The following is a 24,456-nucleotide window of genomic DNA, read 5'->3' on the forward strand; positions in this document are numbered from 1 at the left end:
CAGCAGTCGGGCACTGCTGGGCCAGGCGGGTGAGACATAAAAGGGAGTTACTGCAAGCGAGGAGCCGCTGTGCAGAGTGCCCAGGGGCTGAGAGTTCAGTGCTGCGATATTTCTCCCCCAGCATGTTCAACCCATCATGTGCTGGGGCCGTCCCTGCCCTGCACCAACCTGTTTGCCTCGGCTGGGACCAGGCTCAGCACCGCGCCGAGTGCTGCTGTTCTGCTCTTAGCACCACCAGGAGCAAACCTTTTTTTTTTTTTATGAGGGGGAAGCAGTGGTTAACCCTCATCTCATTTACATTTAGGTTGGAAGAAAAATCAATTTTATTGCAGAAGATGTTAAATAAGATATTAGTGAAACATTGGCTCTTGATGAGCACAGAGGCGAGGAGCATCCCTGGGTCGGTGAGCGTGGCTGTTGGGTGCCGAGGCAGAAGAAAAGCCTTCCTCCTCCTCCTCCTCACCACCACGTAAAGCCCAGGGGAAGGCTGCAGCCCCTGACACAGTGCTGGGGAGCACACAGGACCCGGCCTCACCATGCACGAGGCGCTATCAAAGCGCTCGGCTGATGGCCGCAGCAGGTGGCTCCATGATCAGCTTTGGTTTTGCGAGCGCTTTGATCGCGATACCTCAGCTGTGGGAAGCGCCTGGCTCCCTTTGTTTCGGTTAACTTTCCCTTCTTCGCTTTCATCCTCGTAAATCATTTATTCTTGTTTATTCTATTCACTTTCATATTTTTGTTTTCTTTCCCCATTAAAATTCTGCTTCACGGGCTGGTGGTGGGACTTTGAAGCTCTCTCCCTGCCCTCCACCTTTCCGAAGACACAAGTGCCCCCCCCAGGACCCCGCGGGGAGGGGAACACAGGTCTGTGTGCAGGGAGCTTGCCCCGCGCAGCCCCCAGCCCCACGTGCCCCGGTCGGCAGCTTCCTCATGAGGCTGTGCCCAGCATGGGCAGTGTAAGGAAGGGAAGGGAAGGCGCTTCTTCCATGAGCTCTGCTGCTTCCCATTGAGGGCAGCATTGGCACGGCAGGTGGCTCGGAGCACCCCAAGCATCTCCGGGTGTGCACGGAGAGAGCCTGGGCAGGAGCAGGGCTGGGCAGAGAAGCTGGCTGTGACGACGAAACTATTCCTGTCGTTTATAACATATTCAGCTTCTGATACGCTAGGTCAATAAAAGCCCTCCCCAAGGATGTTTTGCTTCTCTGATGTTAAAAAGATTTAAAATTTTCAAAGCGAAACTGCCCTTATGCACAGCTACTCAGGAGGTCTCTCAAAACCACGGTATTCCTTGTCCCCTGCTGTAACAACAGCATCCCTTGGCCAGTTTCTCCTTTCCCTGTCCATGCAACCGCTTCTCTAGTTGCTCTTTTCTAGTCGAGCTTTATTTTTTTTTTAATCTTTTGTTATTTTGTTCCCAATTGAAAGACGGATTTTATTACATTCACCTTTAAGCGAATGTTCCATAAATAAATGAGGTGCATCTGCCACTTCTCATCACGCACATTGTACCCACGTGCCCGTTCTCAGGTTTAGTGACTCCACCTGCGTTCGCTGTGGAACCTGGGTGGGTTTGTTTGCAGGTGGCAGAGCAGCAGCAGGTTTCCCTGCTCGGGCAGTCAGAGCCCGGGCTTTAAAATGCCCGGAGCTGCCAGGAGCCCTCTCTCTGGGAGCGCAGGGGGTCCTCTTCTGTGATGTGGGGGGTGTGGTGCCCAGCTAAAGGAGGGGATGAAGGATGGCTCTGTCACGGGGAGGAAGCACTTTCCAAAAATGCTGTTTTGTGGCACCAGGACCGGTAATGAGGCACAGCCCCTGGAGGCAGGGCCAGCGATGCACGGAGAGGAGGACAGCCTGCAAGCAGAGGATGGGCCCTCTGCCGCCCTGGATAAGCAGGTCATTTGCAGCCTTCTGCAAGAATCACGGAGGTAATTACTTGGCCACAAAGTGAAATGCCTTTGCGTTAGCAGGTATCATTTGTTCTGGGGTAGCAAATTACGCTGCTGTTGCCGTTATTGTTTTGACAGCAGTACCCAGGGCCCTTCCGAGGAGGGAGGCAGTGCTCCTCGCCTTGATGAGCGTGGTGTCTCCTGTCTCATCTCGTTACCATCAATATTTATAAGTGTATTGTAGAGAGCCGGGCGCGCTTTCCAGTTTGTGGAGGCTCATTGTGTGTGCCACCTCAAGCTATCCAGTACAATAAAAGAGCAATTAATTATTATCAAACATTTCAATGACACTTACCTCAGGGGATCTCAGAGTGCTTCTAAAACTACTGTCCCTAATGCTGCAGCCTGTATTCAAGGAAAAAACCCACGAAAACTGGCTGAGAGCAGCTCTGACCTGTTGTGCAGCACAAAACATCTCTGTGCTCCTGCAGGGGTGCCCGAGGGCAGGCTGCTCTGCCTGCAGCCTCTCTCTTTGGTGCCTGGGCCACGGTTATTGATCAGGATCACTGACCCTCAGTGGGCTCTAGTGTCTGTAATTCATGGGTCTGCTGGAGATGTTGCTGGTGGATCGCTGCATTTTTCTGTCCCTCCCTCACCACTTTATGAATACCACTGTAAGTGTCTTTCTATGCTTCCCAGCCCCTGCACAGCACACCTGGCTCCCTGCCTCGTTCCTTAGCATGCGGTACCTTAGCCTGGTATCGCTGCTGGTCCGCAGGGCTCTGGGGGAGGTGGTGTCTGAACCTGAGGTGCTGTCACCGATGTGTAGGTCTCCATCTGTGGCCCTGAATGAAGCCTGTGGCATTGCCTTCTCCCACAGGAGAGAGGATGCAACCCCACTGGTGAGAAGGCGAATTCATTTGTAGGCAAACTCATAGCCACGACTCTCCTGGCAAAGATATTTCAAGCTCAAGGGCTTACGGCAATAATAACCCCTTGGATATTTCCTTTTCTTCATGTCTTTGGGATTTATAGCATCCAGAACAGTCTCGAGCCCAGGATAGCACCTTCACCAACACGTATTATGTCACTTAGCATCGCGTTACCCTCCCCGCACGCTTCCCATAGTAATCGGATTTGACTGTTTCCTTGCAAACTGACGGAACATAAGGGAGCGAGCTGAGCTCACAGGCTGGCACATAGGCAGAAACAAGTCTTTGAATTAAAAATAGTTCTCTGTCAGGGCTCATCTCTGGTAATCAGCGCCACCGGGGAGCTTTGATCTCAATCCCATGCAAACGGCGCCGAGTGCAGCTCCTGTTGCACGCGCGCTGGGTGTGCAGGCACCGAGCGGTGCTTGGCGTGAGAGGTGCTGGCAATGTGCAGAGCGCTGCTGGAGCCGCAGGTTCTGCCCTGGTGACAGGGGCGCACGAATTACTGGCGTGTCAGGCTCGGCCACGGGGCGCTGTGTTCTGGGCACTGCTGTAATTCTGCCGTTCATCACGGCGAGCACTTCGCTACCTGCAAGGCGGGGGAAGGTCTCCTGAAAGCAGCCCTCCTCCCTTTGGCAGGCTGCGGGGAGAGGCAGGTGTATTTTGCATCCCGAGTTCCAGCCGTATTTTGTTGTGATGGGCAGAGAAAAAGGCATCGCCAAGAACCCAACTCCCAGTTGCGATTTTTTTTCAGGAATGTTGCCTGGTTTCAAAGAAATTGGAGTTTCTTATCCCGCAGGAGGGAGTAAAGACAATAGATACAGTTCAGTTAAACAGTAATCACAGGTTGAGCAAAAGAGCTTAGAAAATTAAAGCTAATTAAAAGTATCTGAGGTTTTCTAAAATCTCTTCTAAAGCAGACAAATGGAAATAACCCACCAGGTGATGATGAGCTTTGAATTTTCTTAGAAATCAAAGAAGAATAAATTTAGTAAATCACCAGGAAAGGATAATGCAACACTGGAGCTACAGCACACAGCAGGTACTGGTAATTCTCCAAATTCCTGACAATTATACATTTCAGGAGACATTTCCACTTATCTGGCTTCACCTTAAAACCTTCCTATTGAGCCCTGTCTGAGTAATACCTGTGCGTATTCACCTCTCTCTGCTCTCCGTTATTACTTTCCTGTTTCTCGGCACAGCAACATCCATCCTCACCTACTTGTCCCTTCTGCCATTGTTCCACTTGAGGAGGATTAGGCTTTAATTGTGGATTTCTTCGCCTTCGTGTCCTGTCACAGAGCTGTCTGGTGGGGACTGCCCTGTGGTGTGGGTCAACTGGCGTGTGCTTTTCCCCTCCCTGGGGCTTTTTTTGGCTTTGCTGCTGGTAGAGTTGAACCCCCGAGGGGGCAGGGGGTCCCGTCCTGACCCCAGCCATGCACACAAGTGAAGACAACAACTTCTTGGACTTCATAGCTAACACAGGGATGCTGATTTCTTCTTCTGAAGGCACATGGAAGGGGGAATTTTCCAGAAACTGTTTTTTAAAGGACAAATGCAAAACAGAAGGAATGCAGAGCGAGCAAGAACACCAGCGTCTGGATGTCCCAGCGTCCCTGCTGCAGGCTGGGGGATTGAGAGCGAAAAAATGTGATGGCATAGTAAGGGAGAGGAGATGATAATAAAAAGGGAAATGAAATAAACACAAGGAAAAAAAAAAAAAAACCAGCCAAGCTGCATCTCAATAAGCTATAGGGTTCAATGAGCAGCTGGGACAAAAAAAAAATTTCAAACATCGTGCTTTCTGAATAATACAGAGATCGGAGTACAGGTGATAAGAAAATGAAGGAAGGAGGAAAAAAATAGGAGAAATTACTGAAGGCAGAAAACTGCAGGTGATGTGCTATTTTGCTATGCTAATAAAGAGATGAAAGCAAATGGAATAGGAGCAGAGACTGGCAAAAGTCTTACTTTTGTTGGGAAGACTAAGAGGATAAACGCTTTTAACATTTATGAAGTAGCAAAATAAAGCAAAGAAAGGCTCAGAACATCAAGCTCGTAGATGAGGAAATTAAAGTACATAAAATATTTATTCATTTGTGCTTAGTGGCTGTCAGCCATGCATGCATTGGAGAAATGGTATGTTTCTAGGCACAGTTTTATTCTTTCTCCTATTTTTTTCCCTCCTCTCCCAGAGATGAACAAGAACAATTTGCTAAATAGTGGCTGAACGCTCAGCTCGTTTTCTACATTCCATTAATGTTTCATTTCTTAATACCCTCGAAACAAAAATGGGAAGTTGGTATAAAACATTTTTCTCCTTTCAAATCATGGTAAAAAGGAACGTGGTTCCAGGCCAATAATCAAGATTATAAACTGGCATCTGTATTAAAATGGGACCGTGGTGCTGATAGTACGTGCCAGCTTGGAAGAGGCCCTCTAACGAGCCGCAGAAAGAGATGTAAGACAGGCTTTCTCCTGTCACCAGCTGTCTCCATCCTGGCCCATGAGGACCATTTCTGGAGGAGGCTCTCGGCTTCCTGGCCAGTGAAGAAGGACCCGATGTCCTCGCCTGCACGGCGAGCACATTTGTCTGTTCGGGTGACGTATTGGTTTGTGTGCTGGAAATGAAAGCAGCTTCTTAATTATAATTCTTAATTATGGATGCTGGCCCTGGTGGATGGAGGGTCCCTGAGATCTCCATCAGGTGCTTCTCGTGGGGGTGCTGCTGGTGCCCCCCTGTCCCTGCGGGGCAGGGCTGTGTCCCCAGGGGGACCCTCACCTGGGGGGCATGGGGACGTCGTCCTCACTGTCAGCTTGTCCTGGTGCAGTGGCAGCAGCAGCGGGCAAGGTGTTACCAGGTCTGGAGACACGGCTGTGGCTGCACGCAGGGGGCTGGTTTATCCTTTCAGCCCAGCTCAGCTCGCTGGCTTTGGAGAATTACGGGTGCTAAAGTTACACTGTGTGTTTCCTCTGGCCTCTTGGGATTAACGGAGAAGCTGCTGCCTAGTCCAAGGGATTTTCTAAATCCTACCTTTCCAGGGTGTGTATCACGGGAGAGCCAGGAACAAGCCGTGGGCAGGGCGGGAAGCAGGGGAGAGCCTGCCTCCTGCTTGTGCGCCTCCGCAGCTCTCTGTGAAGCATGGAGAGGTCAATATTAATTTCATTATGAAACTCAAAAAAAAAAAGTCTTGGTTTTACTGGAAATAATAGATTCTTGGAGAATTTCTTGGTCTGGATATTATGGCTTTCGTTGAGATACTTGGAAAATATAAACTGAAGTCACTTAATTGACTTCCCTTGGATCTGCCAACTTATACCAGCTGAAAAGATGCTTTTTTGTCTTGGTTCCGGTGACAATTTTATCTAAGTAAAGCTGAGCCAGTATGAAGGAAATAAGGAGAAGCTGATAACCACAACAAGCAGCTTACTGCATACCCAGATGATGCAACTTTCATCTCCGATGCAGGATCAGAATTCTCTCAGAAAGGGAGAAAAATAGAAGCACCAATTTCTCAGGATCACCACTGAGAAATCACTGTAACAGCTTATAATGGCGCTTTATGGAAGGCACACATGAACTCCCACATCACCGAGATTACAGAGCTTCAGGACTGGGGGCTGTGTGCTGAGCATCCCAATTTCGTGGTGGCTGGAAGCTGCCTGCCCACGAGGGCTCGCACGCCATCGCCCGCAGAAGCATTTGGTGTTTGGGCTGTCGTGGGGTACTGCAGGGGGGTCCCAACGTCTGCGTGGCAGCGGGGTGCAGGATGTGTGCTTTGCCTTCCATCTCCACTAACTCTTTTTCCCTCTCTTCTGAAGGATGTAGTGCTGGGCTCCAGAGCCCTTTGTATTTCTCCCCTGGCCTTTGTTGTCCATGTTCTGTATATTGACTATCTTGCAAGCCCTTGCACTTTATTCTGTCACTGCTTAATTTAATCCTTGAATTTAATCAATACTTCATGGACCATGTATTTGCTTAAAAGAAAAAACACCAATAAATAAACAAAAAAAAATAATCTTTTTTTTTGGTTGCTTTATGCAGGTACTATTAGGCTAATGCAATCAGTGGTGCTAAGCTGCCCTCCCTTTAATGAGCAAGCAGCCTTGTTCCGCGTGCCCTGGAAGGGAGGGAAGCTTGGAGGAGAAAACCACACACTCCCAAAACTGGGTGCTTGGGGGACTTTGCTGCTGGCATCAGACTCAGAGGTGATCCTTTCCGCTGCAGAAGTGGCTGGAGGGCACCAGAAGGGACTCCGGGTCCTGGGCTCTGCCCACCTGGAGCCCGCGGGTGGCACTGGTGGGGCAGCATCTGCGTGACGAGCCGATGTGCTGCTCCTGATAAGCACAAGTCCTTCAGCAGTTGTTCCATCTTTAATCAAATTTGTAGAGCCTCGGGCCATTTATGGGGAAAAAGTGTTTTCCATCTGTAATAAGGGGAAAGTTTCTGTCGAGTGGAGCAAATCCTGATAATGACGCTATCCTTTCTTGCTGTATTTTACTATGAATTTCTCAAGAATAGCCTCAACAAAGTAATGATGCATGTAGAAGATTATTCAAGCTCTATAAGCTGTCTGATAAACGGTAGCAGCAGCTTCCACTTCCAGGGCTTAGCAATGAATTAACATGTCTGGCTTTCTAAATCACACTGCGCAAAGGAGGCAGGGAAGCCTGCTCATAAAACTGCAGCGTGGACATGTTTTGTTTAAAGGGACAAGCGTGCCGTTGGACACGAGGCACTGCCTGTGCATTTCACCTCTGCCGAAGGAAACCATCCCCAGCGAAGGCAGTGAGGATGTCAGCCCCAAAGGGAGTGACAATAAGCACCGGGGGGAGAATGAAAAGCAACAAAAACACCTCTACTGTTTTTTTGATAAAGGTCGATTGACTCCCTGCCACCTTGGAGCCCATAACAAAATCAATGATACTTCATCTGTAATTTGATTTTTCCATTCAGTAAGGGTGGTAAGCATTAGTGTCACTGTAATTTTACAGAGTGCCATTGGATAACAGAGGCATATCCAACGTGAAGATTATGTGCGATATCGGTGGCAAAATATTATACCCAGCAATGATTTAGAAGAACATTAATATCTTAGGCATGCTATAAGACATGTCATGAATTAGACAATAAAATGTCTTGTTCTTCAAATAATTACTCATGGGCTGACATTTTGCTGTTCTGGAGACAGATTAGCACCTATGGAGCTGGAGCTCCCATCAGCAGCGAGTGACCTGCAAACATTTTTCCTAAAGCAGGCACCTTTATTCTTCTGTGGATAATCCCTCGTGTCAGCGAGCCGGGCAGGTGACGCCGCCGGAGGAGTGAGTGATGCTGCACATTTTGCACAGATCGATAGCGGGATCTGGGTAGACTGCGGATATTTTTGTGTTTAATTCACTGCGTAAAATGAAACAGGTAAATCACTCAGAAGAGATGTGAGCTGATGTTAATAGCTACATTTGTAGCACTATCTAAAAATGAATTCTGCAATTACTGACTCATAACATCATTTGTGCTCCACGGCATGAAATCTCTGCGGCGAGGCCTCTGCACCCCGCCAGCCTCCCCAGAGCAGCGGGAGCGATGGGCACGCCAGCTCCGGCACCACGGGAGAGGGACTGGGGTCTGCTGGCACTGGGGCAGCAGCGAGGGCGATGCCTGAGCGTGGCGATGTGCCACAACTTGCGTGCTGTCCTCGGGGCTGCAGGGCACGGTCTGCTTTTCCATGGCCTTGCAGGAACTGGGCTGAGCTGGGGTGCAGCGGCAGAAGCACCGGCTGGGTTTGGGGCTGTGCTGAGCACCACGGGGGAGCCAGCCTGGTCTCTTTACTTTTCCTTCACGACGGCAGGGATGTGAGCAGCCGGCGTGCTGTGGCAGGGAGGCAGCAATGCGTGTAGCTCTGTTCAGCTCTGCTCTCCCAGCTTTCTTACCGGAGGCTTGTACTGAGCACGGACCACGGAGCTTGGCTAATGGGGAGCCCGTTCAGCCAGGGCTGCCTCATAGCAGCACGTACCCAAAATCTACAGCGGGAGAGAATAACCGTGGCTGAGGATGAGAGACTCCAGGATTAGCATGAACCTGGATCATCAGAGCCATTCACCACCAGCTGCTGCCGGCACAGAGCCGTGCCCTGCTCTCGGGGCTGTGGTTGTGGGGGTGCCTGCATCGAGGAGCCACGCTGGAGTGACGGGCAGCGGGGATGTGGTGCCCTGCAAAAGGAGGAGTAGAGGATCAGGGGCCCAGATGATGCAAATATCAACCAATTTATCAGGAAAGAGCAAAATTAATCACTCGGATCAGCAGAGTCATCGTGGTTTACTGAAAGCAAAACAAAACAAATTATTATTTGACGCTTGTTGGGGGGCTGTGGCTAATCTCATTACACCCAGAGCAGCCGAGCACTGGGGAAATCTCACGCTGCCGATGAAGTGCTCAGCAGCTGCACGAAGCGATTAGGGCGAAATCTCCCCCGGTGTGCTGGTGCTTTCGGGCTGGGTGCAGGGCACGCGCCTCCTCTGGGAGCCCTCTGCCCTGCAGGGGAGGGATTCTTGCTGACAGCAGTGCCAAGGGCTGGTGAGCAGCTTCATCAGGCAGCAGCTGTGTTTCCCCAAGTCCATCCCAGAGCCTTTTCCGTGTGTCTGTCTGCTGATGCCTGGTGCGTGCAGGATGCTGTGACTCTCAGTTACCCCATAAGGCTCAGGTTAGCGCTCAGCCAGAGCCCTGGTGCCACCTTCCAGCCCTGCTGAGCTTTTGCCGTCTCCTCCTCCGGCAGCGTCAGATCCACACCTGCTGCTGACAGCGCCAGGCGCTGGGGCTGGCTGCCGTGTAACGTGCCGGGCACCCAAAGGCGTCAGGGCCTCAGGAACCTGCTGGCGCTGCCCTTCCCTTGTGGCCTTGGGGCTGAGCACTGCTGGGCTCCATCCCCAGCCAGGAGCTGCTGCGGGGTCTTGTGGACGTGGGACAGGACTGAATGGCGCTGGAGGAGAGCGTGGTCATAGCTGGGATGAGAGCACGCAGATCCGGAACAACTCTGGCAGAAGGAAAGCTGTTTCACGTGGATTTAACCGTCTCTGGAGTTTATTGAAAAATAAATCAGCTGTTTGTGGAGAAGAGATTCCAGAGAAAGCAGTTATTCAGGGGCAAGGAGTTAGGTGGGACTGGGGATGCGTGTGGGCATGCAGGCACTGTTGGGTGCCTCAGTGGGGCTGGGGGTCCCATCCCAGCCCTCGTCCTCGCCCCGTGCCCCCAAGGACACCGCTCGGCAAGGGGATGGCGATGGGAGCGTGGAGAGCTACAGGCGATAGTGGCGGGATGGCCATCGGGCACGCAGAGCTCTTTGCACTGCAGAACAAAGATGTCTTGTCCCAGAGGGCGGTAAAAGATATTTATGGGTTGCCGTGCAGGCCGTAATTGAATGGCATTAGAGTGGTGCTATTTTTTAAAAAAACCCTAAATCATTCCAGAGCTCTCACTACTGTTTTAAATTGTAACTTGGCTTTTTAAAAGTTTATCGTGCACTAATTCATCCAGCTCGTTCATTTACATTCTGCTGACAGGGTATAAAACTGCTTCTTTTTTCATCCCAGAAAATTCTAACTTTGCAATTTATGGGGCCCTTTTGATTTAATCAGGATATTTCCTAAATTCCATGGTAATAACACGGCATTTTTCAAGAAGCACCTGAAAGACGGCTGGGTGTTATTTACACCCCGGTGCAGGCGGTGTTTCTGATGCATCCCCACGAGCTGCCGATGGCTGTACCCGGGCTGGGGCGCTCCCTTGGGAAGCACCAGAGCCTGTCCCCGTCCCAGGGGAGCATCACCTGCAGAGGCCCTTTTGCATCGCTCCAGAGAGCCGGTGTCATGCCGTTACATGCTGAAACACTGTTATTTCACTCTTCCGAACGCTGTCAGAGCAAGTCACAGGAGGGATTATTTTTGGCTCTCTCCAGCGTAGTTACCTAGCAATTTGCACGAGGCTTGGCATTACTGGGTAGTTACTCGAGCCGTGTGAGCTGCCTTGCAGCAGGCACTTCATTTGTCAAATTTAGTTCCTTTTACTGTTCGCAAATAGTCCAGACACCAGCTTGGAGTCTTACAAATTTGTTCTCTGCTGGAAAAATCTCAGCCCCGTTGGCTGTTTGTGAAATATTTCCTCTGATCATTGCTTTTGAGCGCCTGCCTGGGCGCAGCCACCCGGATGGTGCCTCCATTCCCTGTACGAGGAAGGGAAAGCCACAGCAAATCCTGATATGAACGCTCTTTAGGACATTGCTTGGAAATGCCTTCCAGTATTTGACTTTTCAAGTTTCTCAGGTTGAAAAGAAATAACGTGCCAACTTCCTCCTCTTCTGGCTTCTCGCTGTGTTCTGGCTTCTCATGGATTTCAGTGCACACAGCATCACTGCTTTAATGAGCCATAAATATTACTTACATTTGGCGTATTATCTCTGGGGCAATTTGTGTTGTTTTTTTTGTTTGTTTGTTTTTTTCTCACCCAGGGCATTTACAGGCCTTCTTTTTCCTGCAGAACTTGAAGAATAGTAGCAAAGAGTTGTTGTTATTCAACTAATAAGCAATATTGATTGCTCGAAAGCAAAAGAGTTGCTGCCTTCCGTTTTCCCAGCACCTCTGTCGAACTGGAGGGAGAAAGCCCCAGGGAAAATGCCAAGTGGCAGAATAGTGAAAGTAAAATCCAAGTGGCAGAAAGCCACAGCACTATGGTAAATGCTCAGGAACGTGCTTCAGCTCTGTGTGTACCACTATGGATGTTATTAAATTACAGCTGAAAAGGAAGAGAAAGCAAGTCGTAGACCTCTGCCTTCATGCAGACACCACAGCAAGGAGCAGGACAGCCCAAGCTGGAGCATCGTTAGCCATTAGGAATCAGCAGTGCTTGCTGCCCAACACGGACAGCTGAGGAGCGCGCGTGTGCTTGGCATTTAGCGGGCAGCAGTTGAACGCCCTGGTGAGGTGCAGAGTGCAGGCAGCATCCTGGAGCCACCCTCACTTGCAAGAGGTTTCTGCGCAGGGTCCTGCTTCTGCGGGTGTGTGCAGCTCCCGCCCTGGCTCCTGCCCCGCTGTGCTGCCGCCCGCGGCTTGGGCTGCAAATTCAAAAGCCGAATGTGCTCCGCTCGCGGCCAGCAACTCGCCCAGCTTCCCCTCCGCTCCCCCGGGCCCAGCGTGTGCGGCACCATGACGCGAGTGCCGTAGCTGAAGGACATCCATTTAATCTCATCAGCGTCACAGTGCGCTTGTTCTTCTGCGAGCAGCTTTTGTGCACGCGAGATGATGCTATCAGGTACACCCGGCGCTTTCCAGAGGAAATGTGTTTATAAAACTTTGCTCCCACGGCACATAAATGTTTGTTAGATCCATTATCCCCATCATTTTGTTCTCCAAAGTGTTGCAAAGAAGATGAAATGAGAGTGATGGTGCTTTTGGAGCTCCAGTGCACGCTGGATGTTTGCTTTAAATAGAATTAACCATGCAAATTGAATCATGTGAGTGTAAATTAGCGCTCATTTCGCTGGTGTTCTTGGTACCGCTTAACCTACCATTTACCCCAAGACATCTGCTAAGTGCCATTCTTTCAAGTACTTAAACAGCACCTATTGCTACCAAAAAAATCCCGGCCCCACTGAACAACAAAGCTGCTGGAAAGCCTGTAATTATCATCAGAGGACTATTGTGGCTGCAGGAGGGAGCGGGTGCGCGGCTCCCCGGCGCTGGTGCCCGCTCACAGCAGAGGCAGCGCGGTGCCGGGCGCCGCTCGCACGCTGCTGCAGTTTGCTGGGGTTTGCTGGGGCCTGGGAGGGCTGGATTTGGCCCCAGACCCTGCTCGGCTTCGGGCTGGGTGCTGGGAGGTAGCCCCGGGGAGGCAGCGCTGGGGCAGGGCCCAACCCAGCACGGAGACTGGTGCGCGATGTGCACGGCAAACGGATGCGCGGGAGCTTCTTTCTCACCACCTGCCCCGGCGAGGCTCTGGCACGTGAGGCACAGCACAGCCCCCTAACGCAGCGCAGCAGCTGGGGGAGGCAGCCACGGCCTCCCGGTGGTGGTGCCAGGCCTTGGGTGTAGGGGACTGGAAGCGCTGGAAACGTGCCACAGGAGGAGTGCTGCTGGGCTCCCCGGCCAGGGCCTCCCTCCTGCGCCGGCCCTGGGAGGAGGACGCAGCCTCCAGGTGAGATCTCAGCGTCCATTATCTCCCGCTGGCATCTCCTCCTCGCCCACCGGTAAAGGGAGAGCCCGAGGCTGCCGCCAGCTCCGAGCCCTGGCGGTGTGATCTATTATTTACACCCTTATTTAAGCCTCTGTGGTCAGAGCTGGGAGGACGAACGCGGGAGCCTGGCCGGGGAGACGCGGTGCGGCGGGTGGGAAGCCGCAGGCAGGGCCCTGCAGGTTGGGTTTGCTTCTGCAGATCCGGCCACGGATAACAGCAGGATCCGTGGGGACAAGGACGGGAGGGGATGGTGCTGGCCGTGCCAGCAGCGAGGGCAACGGGTCCTGCTGCTGCTGGGGACAGCCGTGGGCACTGCACCCAAGGAGCATCCCCGGTTCCTCCCTGGCTTCTCCCGCGACTCGTGCTGCCTCCCTGCAACGCGGGAGAAGTCACCGCGCCTCGCACGAAGAATTGGGCGCAATTCCTCCAAAGCATTTATGCAAATTTCAGACCGTAATGACACGTCGTCTCATGTGATCCTGTTAACAGATGGTCCGAAGACAGGCTCAAGATCTGAATTAGTCCTGGGTTCCTGTAACATAGCTGGGAGCATATGGTCCTAATGGATTCGTATTTGAGCTTTAATAGCGAAGCAAACTATTTCAGATGAATAAAGGAAAAGGAAGAAGAAGAAAACACTTCACCAGCACTCAGCCTGCTGAAAGGCTGCGGCAGTCCCTCATCCAGCTTGTGCTTCCTCCCAGCAACAGACGAGGCTTCGCTGTTGATAATCCACGCAGAAGTGAGCAGCTCTCCGCTGCAAAAGCACAGACTGCTCAGCCAGGTGACTGTCCCTGGGCGCAGCCCGGGATGGCAGATGTCACAGCAGCGCGGAGGAAAGCCTCGCTTGCCAGCAGGTGGTTGAGCTGGCTGTCACGCTCGCGGCCAGCGGTTCACCCGCCCTGCCCAGCACGTGGGCTTGTTTCACGTGGACGCGTGGACGGAGCCTTTGCCTTGGTGCTGTGGACCGCAGGAGGAGGGCACAAATGCTGGAGGAGCATTGCTGCACTTCGGACGGGGCTGCCACCGAATCCCTCCCACGCAGGACGTCCCCAGCGAGCCCCAGGCTTGTCGCCCGAGGAGCAGCTCCACAGAGGCCCTGCTTGTTTCTAATTCCATCTGGCATTTTGTTTTATTGCAAGGCTGTAGGAACGGCGGTGATAGATAGCTTGTTTTCTGCTGTTTGTCACACCGGTGCTGCATGTTTTATCAGTCGCCGGTTTCAAACTCCAAGCCGTCAATAGGGGTACTATTTCGGAAAATGGGGCATCATACGTTGATTTCTTATGGTTTTGTGAATCCAAAAAATAGCAGGTTTCTTCTTTTTATTTCAGTCTCAGTATGTTTTTAAAGCAGCTTGCCTGTGCTGCTTGGGATTTCTCTGAAGAACAAACAAGAGAGTAATACATATGGTGAAAACGCTGAGCGATGATGTTTGATAATGCTAATTAAAGAGCATGTGAATATTAAGCAGCGTCCCCTGCAATAGCTGCATGCCCTGTGCCATCAGGAGAACCACGGCGCTCCCACCAGCAGGTGAGCTGGTGCCTCAAGTCCAGAAGGCAGCATCTGGATGAAAAGGGAAAGTTGATTTAAAGCTGTGCTGGTTTTAGTCAGCTGGAGTCTGGATCCTCACCTAGTGCAAGTTCTTCCAGCAATCCAAATAACCGGTCCCTAAATAGCGTTTTCCGGCTAGGTGCGATGTGCTCTCCCTTTTTCTTGTGAGCTGCCGGTGGCCCAGTCCCCCCGCTATCCTCCAGCCTCACCGAGCTGGATGCATTTTCAGTTTCCATGGCGATTGCATGGCTACGTGGAGCGGGACGGGGCTCGCTGTGGCACCACGAGCCGGTTCGTTTGCCATCCCACGGGGCCGGCGCGAGCTGCTCGGCGGGCGGCGGAGCCCCCGGGGCTGAAAGCTGCACACCCGGGCACGGGGCACAGCCAGCACCGGGGTTATTCTTCTGCAAAAAGAGAGCAGGGCTCCCCCTGCGCTGCCAGCAACGTCTGCAACCCTGCAGAAAAGCACAGCATGTATTTATATGTATGTACATTTATTTACCAGGGTGGCGAGACAAACGAGCCCGGCTCTTGGAACCATTCATCTGACTTGTTTGCTCAGGACCCCTGTTGTCGCTGTAACCTTTTCCAAGTAAATTAAGCCCTGCGCTTGGGCTGTTGGCTCTGCTGAGCTGTGCTCGGAGGAACAGCCACCCACAGGAGGTTTGCAGGTGCTGACAGCGAAACCCCGCTCCGTGCAGAGTGCTTGGAGAGCAGGGATGCCCCGGAGCAAAGTGGCCGGGCTCTGTGCTGTGCAAACAGCAACTGTGTCCGCATCTTCCTCTGCTGCTGGATGCCACCCGTGTCCCCAAGAGAAGTCTCAGCATGCCGTGCTTCCCGGCCTTCCTGCTCCCAGCAGGCTGAGCCACAGCCATCGTGCTGGACGATGCCACGAGGTGAGGGAAGCAGGTGCCCACGAGGAGCAGGGGAGCCACCAAGTTGTGTCGCTGTGGGAAAGGCTGCTGCTGGCTTTGTTCTGCAAGCACTCCTGATTTACGAGGCTCTCCTCTGCCTTCAAATCACTTTGCTGACATGCAGCAGGAAAAAGCAAGAAGAGGTTGCAGGCTGAGGCTCTGGCTGTGCTCTCTGCACGCGTGGCCGATGGTGCTCCAGCTTCTCATTGCCAGGCAATGGCTGGCTGCACCGGCGTGAATTATTAATGCCTGGAGCTGAAGGGCAGAGAGGTAGATTACACCTCTTCCTCCGTTCTCGGGAAGGTGCAGGTGATTGATGCTTGTCTGTTGTCTTAATTTTCGTGTTTCCCATTCCCGGGGCAAAGGCAGCCAAGGGCAGCACGCCCAAACCCTCGCTGCCACCAGCTCGTGGCCTCGGCTGCTCTGCGCGTGCTGCACCTCCGAGCTCCGACCCACGCGGTTCCCGCTGGCTGCGGTGAGGGTCCCTCTCTCCTCGGCCTGAATTTGGTGACTGCGGGTGATGGAGGGAGCTGGTTTGGTGAAGCAAGGCACAGCTGAGCCTTCCTCACCCCATATGCTGTTCTGCACCTGTTTTGGGGCATGGAGGGGGACGTGAGACCCTCCTGCCCCCACACACATCTCTGTGTTGTGTCGGGAGGGATGGTGTTGTTGTTGGCAGCCTCTGCGAACCGGAGGGAGCACCACAGGGTGGCTGCGGGTGTCCCCTTGTCCCCCAGCACGGGCTGGGACATGCTGAAACCATTTGCAGCTCAGCGTCAATGTTAACTAGAAATAGCCCCAAGAACAAAGTTGCGTTCACGAGTCTGGCTAATTGTCTTCTGGCGAGCGAGGATTCGTCAGATTAAATCGAGCTTCTGAGTCCCATCGTAATCAGGATTTTTGAAATGAAAATGGAAGAGAAATGGTTGGGGGGACATCAATAATGGAAACCTTGTAGGCAGTTTAAAATGAGTGAAATAAAATTCTCCGAGGTAATGATTAACAGCGCTGTTAGGGACCGCTCTGTGATGTCTGAGGCTTTTTCTGTACAGTTCTCCATGGGGACCGGTCCCATGCCATCGTACAGGTTTTGGGGGCTGTGACACCCCTTTCTGCTCCCCTTTCCCTGAAGGACAGCGTCCTTCCAGCAGGGCGCCGCTCCCCTGCCGCCTTCCCTCCCAGCCATAACCGGTCACAGTTATCTTGGATTTCCTGTGCGCATGATAAATACACCTCATTCCCTTTTTAACAATCCCACAGCCAATAAAAGAGAATAAAATGTGAAGTGACACACAAATTGTATCCCCAAAGAGCGGTAAAGTGCTAAACTGCTGCTCCTTGCGATAATCGGATGAGATTTTTGTCTTTAAACAAATAACCCTAGTTAACAGAGAAGAATATTCAGACAGTGGGATGCAGGAGCAGGGGCGGCTCATTGCAGGCAGCGGGTGCATCCTGCTCTGGGCAGCGCCCACGTCCCGGGGTGCCCCCTCCAGCCAGGCTCCCCCGGAGGGCAGGATGCGGCCCTGCGGCCCCGCGCTCTGCCTGCCACAAGGAAATCACTTTAATTCCTCTTTGTGCTCCGTGTGAAGCAGCAAAGTTCCCAATCCTGCCTGCTCGCTGCTGGCCACAAAGCACCTACACAGGCCGTTTTGCTGCACGGTGGGGAAGAGGGGGCTGCAGGCCGGGCTGGTGCAGCAGGAGGGGAGCACGGTGCTCGCACATCACCTGGGTGCTGCCGGCCCCAGCTGAGCCCCGAGATTTTATCCCCTTGTTGCAATTGCACGCGGGCACCTGGAGCCAGGAGGACATCAATCAGCCTGGGCTGGCCCTGAGACACTGACGGCAGCAGTGACTTCGGGCCCTTGCCTGGAGGAGATGTTGGAAACGACAGGGCTGGCTCCCACCGCCAGCAAGGGCAGCAGAGATCACCCACGTGCTTGCACCCGCACAGACCCCGCACGCAGAGCCAGGGAGGGGAAGCCCCACGGCAGCGCCCTGCTGCCGTTTCCGAACGCTTTACAGACGTCACGCGAGCACGCGGTGCCTGTGCTGTCCCCGTGGGACCTTCCCACCGGTGCCACTGGAAATCTCCAGGAAGGAGCCCTCTGAACAGTGCGTGGAAAAGAATAGGAGAGGCGCAGCAAAGCACAAAGACAAAGGCACTTCAGGAGCATCCTCGCCCAAATTAGCTTGCCTGATGGAGGTACCCAGCGCACCGCAGCGGAGAGCTCGGTCTCCCTGGCAATGGTTGCCATGCAATAGCTTCTGTGGTGCTGCGTTCTCCTGGCTCCGTTCAAATAAGGTTCTCTTCCTAACTGGATTTATTTGTTCCAACGTCCCGGGCAGGTAGGAGTGATGGTGAGTCCTACGAGACAGCAGCTCGGTGCTGGGGGACGCACGGCCCTGGGGAGCTGGCACCCTGCGGGATACTCCTGGCCCCTTCCCACTGACACGGAGAGGAACACAGTGGGACGAGGAGAGCTGGCGTCTGGCGACAAAGCCACCCCAGTCCTGGAGCAGAAAGACAAGGTCAGTGTCACGGCAGGGACAGCCTTTGGAGGGAGCAGACCCTGCCCTCAAACCAGCCCTGCCCAGCCACGGCTCCTCCGAACATCACCACCAGCCACAGCCCTCCCGCAGATGCAGTTTTGCAAACACTGCGTGGCCTGGAAGACGTTTACAACCGGTATTTTGGTCGCTCAGCCCCTCCAGCTCGGCTCAGAAGCTGTTTTTGCTGCTCCCCTCTTGCAGCCTGCTCTCTGCTCCCTAGGTTGATGGCCAGAGAAATTTACAGCAGAGCTCTCTGTCCCCCAGCAAACAATTAGAGTTGCACTGTGAGATAACTCCACTATTTTTTAAAATAAATCCTCGGACAGGACTGTAAGTTTCTTACTTTAAAACCAAATATTAACAAAAAAAAAACTTAATGCAGGAAGAAAAGAAGAAAGGAAAAGAACTGGGTGAGAAGAGGTAACAGCTACAGATGAACAAGCACTTTGTCTCTTGGCATCCAATAAGTATTTTAGCTTTAGAAATTACATCAATTTATACTTGCGCTGCCACTTCAAGCTGTGTTTTTTTTTTTTTTAATGAATAATGCCTGGAGTGGAACAAGGTCTCTGAGGCTCCCAGAAGTCCATTTTTTAATCGTTATTGTGCACGGAGGGGTTCTGATTTGAAAAAGCATTTGATCATATATTGTAAAACGAAGCAAATATTTAAAGTGTGTGCAGAAATACGCGATGTTGGTTAGAGCAGGGCTGCAGCCACGTGCGTGCCTGGGGGGTGTTTGAGTCCGGAGCCTCTGGGCACTTTTCTGGATCTGGGCTCAGCATTTGAAACGCGCGCCTGTGCCCAGCGCTTCATCGGTTTGCATCCTGAAGAAGTGGCTGTACTTGTGCTGCTGTCCCTGCCCACCGCCACCAGCGGTTCGGTAGCTGTCCCGCTGAAAATAGCCTCGTGTGTAATGAATTACTTGCGTCTGATTTTTGTATCCACTTTTCCACATGAACAATGCCGTTGAACTGAACGTCAGTCATCAGACAGACGTAATTGGATTTGGAAAGTGTTATATTGTGAATTAAGTTGACTGATGGGGAAATGTCAGTTTTATTAACAATCTTCCTTCAGATGATAATTTTATATCTATAAGGATGAATTACAGAAGAGTACTTGAAAGCATGCGTTCAAAACGATGAAGTCATTTTAATAAAGGCTGACTTTCCCTTTCATATACTTGTTTTTAAATATTTTATCTCCTTGTGGGAAACTATCCAATTAGGAGGCAAGACCAGCGTAAAAAAATGCAACATAATTGAGCGATTTGTCTGCATCTGGACGCTGGGCACAAGGAGCCACGCAGCAGCACGAACAGACTGCGTGCGTTCGGCCGGGGGCAGCGGGCTCCTGGGGGCAGCCACGGAGCATCGTCTTGTCGCAGGAACCAGGGCGCGTTCACCTCCTTGAATGCTGAAATCAAACCTGACGTCGAATACTGGGAGTTCCCGATGAGCTGAATCTGTTCCATTTATACAGCCCACGTCTAATTACATTGCTCCAGACCTACAAATAATAAAGTGATTACTTACTAACAGCCTGCATAATCATAATCTGATTGACTTGGTGGCAGAAAAGGACGACCAAAGACCTGCCCATGGGGCGCAAGTGATGCCGGGCAGAGGTGCTGGCTGTGAGCTCGGGCTCAGCTCTGGGCTGGGTGGGAGTGCTGGTGCATCCCCTCCAAAGGGGTCTCTTGCTCCACTTTTTGCATTATTGTCGCTGCAGGAAAAAGCAAACGGGCTGAATTCTCCAGGCAAGAATAGCTGGACAATGTGCTCTGCTTCCAAAAGAGTCTTTGTTAGAGGAATTCATTGCAGTACGGTACCTGAATAAATCCAGGGATTTTATCAGTGTGAGAAAGCTGGAGCTTTGCAGTAATAAAGACGGTTTCTGTTCCGTGGTGTGACAAATGGCGATGCGGTAAGCAGATAAGATCGAGCAGTGCGCCAGGACACAGGCTGGGGGTGTAGTTAGCGCCTGACCTAACCAGCACTGATCCCAAATCGCGTGGAAGGTGTTGGTGTGTCTCCGTGCCCTCGGCGGCTCCGGGCTCTGCCTCGGCTGCCGGAGCAGCGCTGCCACGAGCCGCCCTCCTGCGGGGCCACCAGCAGCGGTCTGGGACGCTCGCAAACACAGTGCTAACGTGTCTGGTTGCAGCCCTCGGTTGAAACACTGACCTGAAGGAGCCAGCCCTTGCTATTGCAGCATTACCGGGCTGGTTTGCATCCCGGTGCACGGGTACATACAGCATGAAATGCTCTGAAAGCCAGGGTCAGCACAGCCTGAAGCTGCTCTGCGCCTGCATCCGTAGAAGCCGGGGTGGCAGAGGAGGAGCAAAACACCACCAGCTCCCTCCCTTGAAGGAAACGTATCACCCGCTTCATGGCAAGGGGACACCTCTTCCCCCTCGTCACCTCCGTTCCAGGTGCTGCTGCAGCCAAAGGGCTTGGGGATGCACCGCAGCGCCAGCAGGGACAGCTCGGAGCCCTCTTAGAGATGCAGCTCACTGCTTTTCTTCCCTCTCCTTAAGCCTATTCTAATTAAGAGTGTCTTAATAAATATTTGATGTACATTTCAGTGGAAATTGAGGTTGGGAGACATGCCTGTTGCAAACAGTCTGGTCAATGCAATTTGAAATCCAGGAGTCACCTTTGACCACTCATTTATAGCAGGACAACGTCTACTTCATTAGGTCTCTATTGATCAGGTAAATACTTGGTGCTTTATTTATCCCGCCGATGGAAAGAAGCATCGCACACAAAAGCAAACTCCCAGGTGGGACTGAAATCTAAGCGAGAAAGACGAGCTCAGAGGAGCTGGATGACTCCTTGCATCCCCCCCCCATTTGTATTTGGAGGTTTTTTACTAATGAAAAAGCAATGGCTGCAAACCTGCAAATGACACGATGCAGGACCCATTTATTTTTGTTTTCATTGAGAGATGAATGAAAACAGCTCACTGCTGAGTTTGCCAATAACACGATTAAAAATGTCTGCATAAAGCTTGGAAGCTTAAACACTGTACAGAAGGGCTAAGCACGATCATTACTACCCCGACTACTATCGCCAAGATAAAAATAAAAAAAGGCATTTGCTGAGACCTGTCCTGACCCACCGTGACGAGTAGTAAGAAGCAACATCTGAGGCTGCTATCAAATATGCCTGCCAATTCTTGGCCTCACAAAAGGAGTCCCAGATTTCAAAGAAAAATTATAATTCAGGTTTTCCTTTGGTTAAGATCTGAATCTGTCTTCTGCTAAAATGGTTTTGTGTGGAAATGGTTTGAAGTCATGTTTTAGCAGCACAGAGAGCGTGAGGCAGGATTTGCATGTGAAATGAATCACACGATGTGATTAAAACTCCATAAAGGTTGAATTTAAGACTTTTTTTGTTACTTACTATTATAGTTTTCAGTAATTTTCCACCCCCTCAGATGAGCACTGTTCAGCTGAACCAGAGAGAAACTTTCTCTGCAATTCATTACTGAGGGATCTGAGGGGAATTCTTCATTTTTAAATGAAAAAGCAAAGCTAAAAATACATTATTTTTTTTTTCACCAGATAAGTGTTTTTGTAGAAGTTGAGATTCTGTAAAACACTTTGTCTTTTGAATTCTTAGTGGCAGCTCCTTTGGAAAAGGAGACGGTGTGGGCACGGGGCGATGCGCGGTGGGCACCGGCTGCTCCTGAGCATCCCCGCTGGTGCCGGCCGGATCCGCCAGCTGCAGGCCGCACAGGCTTCACTCACCGTTTTGACTGATCCCGGTGGTTTTTTCGCATTGAAATGCCTGGAGCAGCAGGAAGCACTTTCCAATCAGCGAAGGAAGGGTTTTGGAGAGGCCAGAGCAGGTGGAATTATCTTTGGCTCAGGCTGAAGGAGGTGACTCCTCCATGCAAAGCAATGGCATTGCTGAGGCGGCGAGCAGAGGAAAATGACTCTGGGAACGGGGAACTTGGGGGAGACGTTAACAGAGAAAATCAGCAAGGAGTCATCGTGGCAGAAACCATTTCCATGGGTGCTAGCTGGGGTGCTTTGCTGCTGCCCAGAGCAGCGTGCCCAAATCCCTGACCAGGATGCAAAATCCATGCTGGACCCCTCAGAAGCAGCACGACGGATGCTCTGCTCCTCTCTGGCTCCATTTCTGGTATAACCATGACCACAGAGACGTGTATTTGGGAATAACGCCCACCTGGCACTGCAGAGGCAGTGATTTTGGCTGACCTTTCCCTCTCAGCGCTCCCATCCATGTCACCGTGCCCAGGGACTGAGCAGTTTGTCACCAAGAGGGACGATTTGCATGGTTAAAAAAGGGGGAGAAATATCACAGCGAGCAGACCACAACCCTTGAACGTGGTCTGATGACACAGATGCATGCCAACATACGTCTTAAGGTGAGCGTCCACAACAGGAGCAGCAGCATCAATCAGCAGCTGGAAGAAAGAACTCTATCTGTGTAGATATGGAGCTGAAATCGTATTTGTATGTAAATGTGTCTTGTCTAAAAGCATGCTAACTTAGCAGTTGCTACAGGAGATATTGCGTATTCATAGCAGGAGAGCTTTTTAACAGAACAGGAGTTTTAGAAACTATTTTGCATGATTTTTTTTCTCTTAGTGTCAGAGTTTTACTAACACATTGGAAATTAAAAAAGAATTGAAACAGATCATATGCAACCCGGCACAGGCATTATTTTCCAGTGAGTGGCAAGGGAATGGTGGAGCGGTAATGTGTGGCTTTTGTAGCCTTGTCACTTTGATGAATTCTTTAGTAACATCAGACTGCGAAGCAGGGAGACTCTCGCTTTACACTGCCTTTCCTGTCAGTGAAATGCCAGCTGGAACAACAGCTCTGGCTGGAGTCAGAACGCCTAATTTCGGAGAAGAGCATATGTGTTTTCCGCTAATCGGCAATATACTTTTTCCTTGTAAACACAAATTGGACATGGAAAAAGTTGTCTGATGGAGCACGGATCCGTGCCCCCAGCACCACGTTTTCCCCAGCCCCGGGCACCTGCAACCTATTGCTGAGAAATGCCGGTGGCGAAGCCTCCCGTGGCTGCGGCTAAAACCAAAACCAGAAGCAGTGAAGTGTGGGACCTCTGAGCAGGGGATCGATACGAACAAAGACTTATCTCCTGATGAAGCGTGGATGCCGTTCCCCCAGTCAATGCCTTATCACAGCCGAGCGCGGCGCGCTGAGGTGCTCCTCGAAGGGCTCCGGGGAAGGGCTTTCAGATGATATTTGCTGGTGGTTTTGCTCTTCTCCAGCGGCACTTGTGAAGGAAACCTCCGCACAGATGCTCCAGGTTTTTCTCCTCTGAAGAAAGACAATCTGAATATGAAACTTTAATGGCAGCATTATGCTCCCTGGGATTTCTTGCCTTATCCTCTCAGCCACGTTCCCGAGGACACGACTTGTGCGTGCCGTTTGCGTGCCCATGGCTCGCTGGAGACACTTTGGGGTCACTGCTTTTTCATCAGGGAGCTCCCTTTGCTGTACCCTGAGATGAACAAAACACGGGCGAAGCGGTGTGCTGCGTTTTGGGGAGCCAGCTGCACCCTCCTCTGCCGAAGAGGTGTTTGGGGGAGCGCCGAGCCCCGGGAGCCAGCTCGGTGCTAACATATGGGCTGGAAGCAACCGGGTTTTTCTGCTCCTGGAGCGCTCACAGCCAGGTTTGCCCTGGGCTATGAATTATTCAGTGTTTGTTGTGAAGCTCTATCCCCACTGATGACCTGCGGGGCAGACGTGTACCTGACGTGCTCCAGCTCGCTGCGGTGGGCCCAGCAGCGCCACACGCGTGGGTTTTGTCCTTTCAGTTTGTGTGCAGAGCTGCGAGATGTGGCTCGTTATAAACCTCCCTGGCTCGGCCTTGAATGCTGTTTTCTGCCAGCATTGTCTGCGAAAACAAAACCCAGTCCCTTGAGGGTCAGAGAAGACAAACTCGGGGTACCTGAGCTGAGCACGGCAATGGCCAGCAATATCAACCTGGGGCAGGGTCCCCCCGTTCCTGCTGGGATCCCCCGCAGTGTGGGACCCCCCAGCCCCTCCTGGCCCCATCCCGCATCCTCGGGGCTCCCACGCTGCAGGGGGAGGTTGGATGGGGACGGCTGTCCCGGGAAAACCAAACCAAACCACGGCTTCGAACCGTCTCTGCCTGCGAACATCTCCATATCACATCTGCTGCTGTGAATTAGGACCTGAATATTCATCTCCAAAATGTATAATTTATAGTTACAGCAGACAATTCATAATTTAAGAGTTATTGCTCTAAATTAAGCATAACATTTAAGCTGGCTGCAGACCAGACAACCAAAACCAAGATGCCACGAGGAAGGTGGCGTGCAGGCGCTGGCTGCTCCCGGCTGCCCTGGCCGTGGGGTCT

The 24,456-nt window shown here is 51.9% G+C and overlaps 1 long non-coding RNA gene across 1 annotated transcript; it reads left to right on the forward strand.

Moving 5' to 3' along the window:
* The first annotated feature begins 272 nt into the window (after positions 1–272).
* On the forward strand, positions 273–9,832 carry LOC308181119. Its single transcript, XR_013941327.1, has 2 exons — positions 273–1,922; positions 2,764–9,832. It is a non-coding gene; the product is annotated as an uncharacterized lncRNA (long non-coding RNA).
* The last annotated feature ends 14,624 nt before the right edge of the window (positions 9,833–24,456 follow it).

This window comes from Anser brachyrhynchus, assembly GCF_964034855.1.
Source record: "Anser brachyrhynchus genome assembly, chromosome: 21".
Taxonomy (NCBI): Eukaryota; Metazoa; Chordata; class Aves; order Anseriformes; family Anatidae; genus Anser; species Anser brachyrhynchus.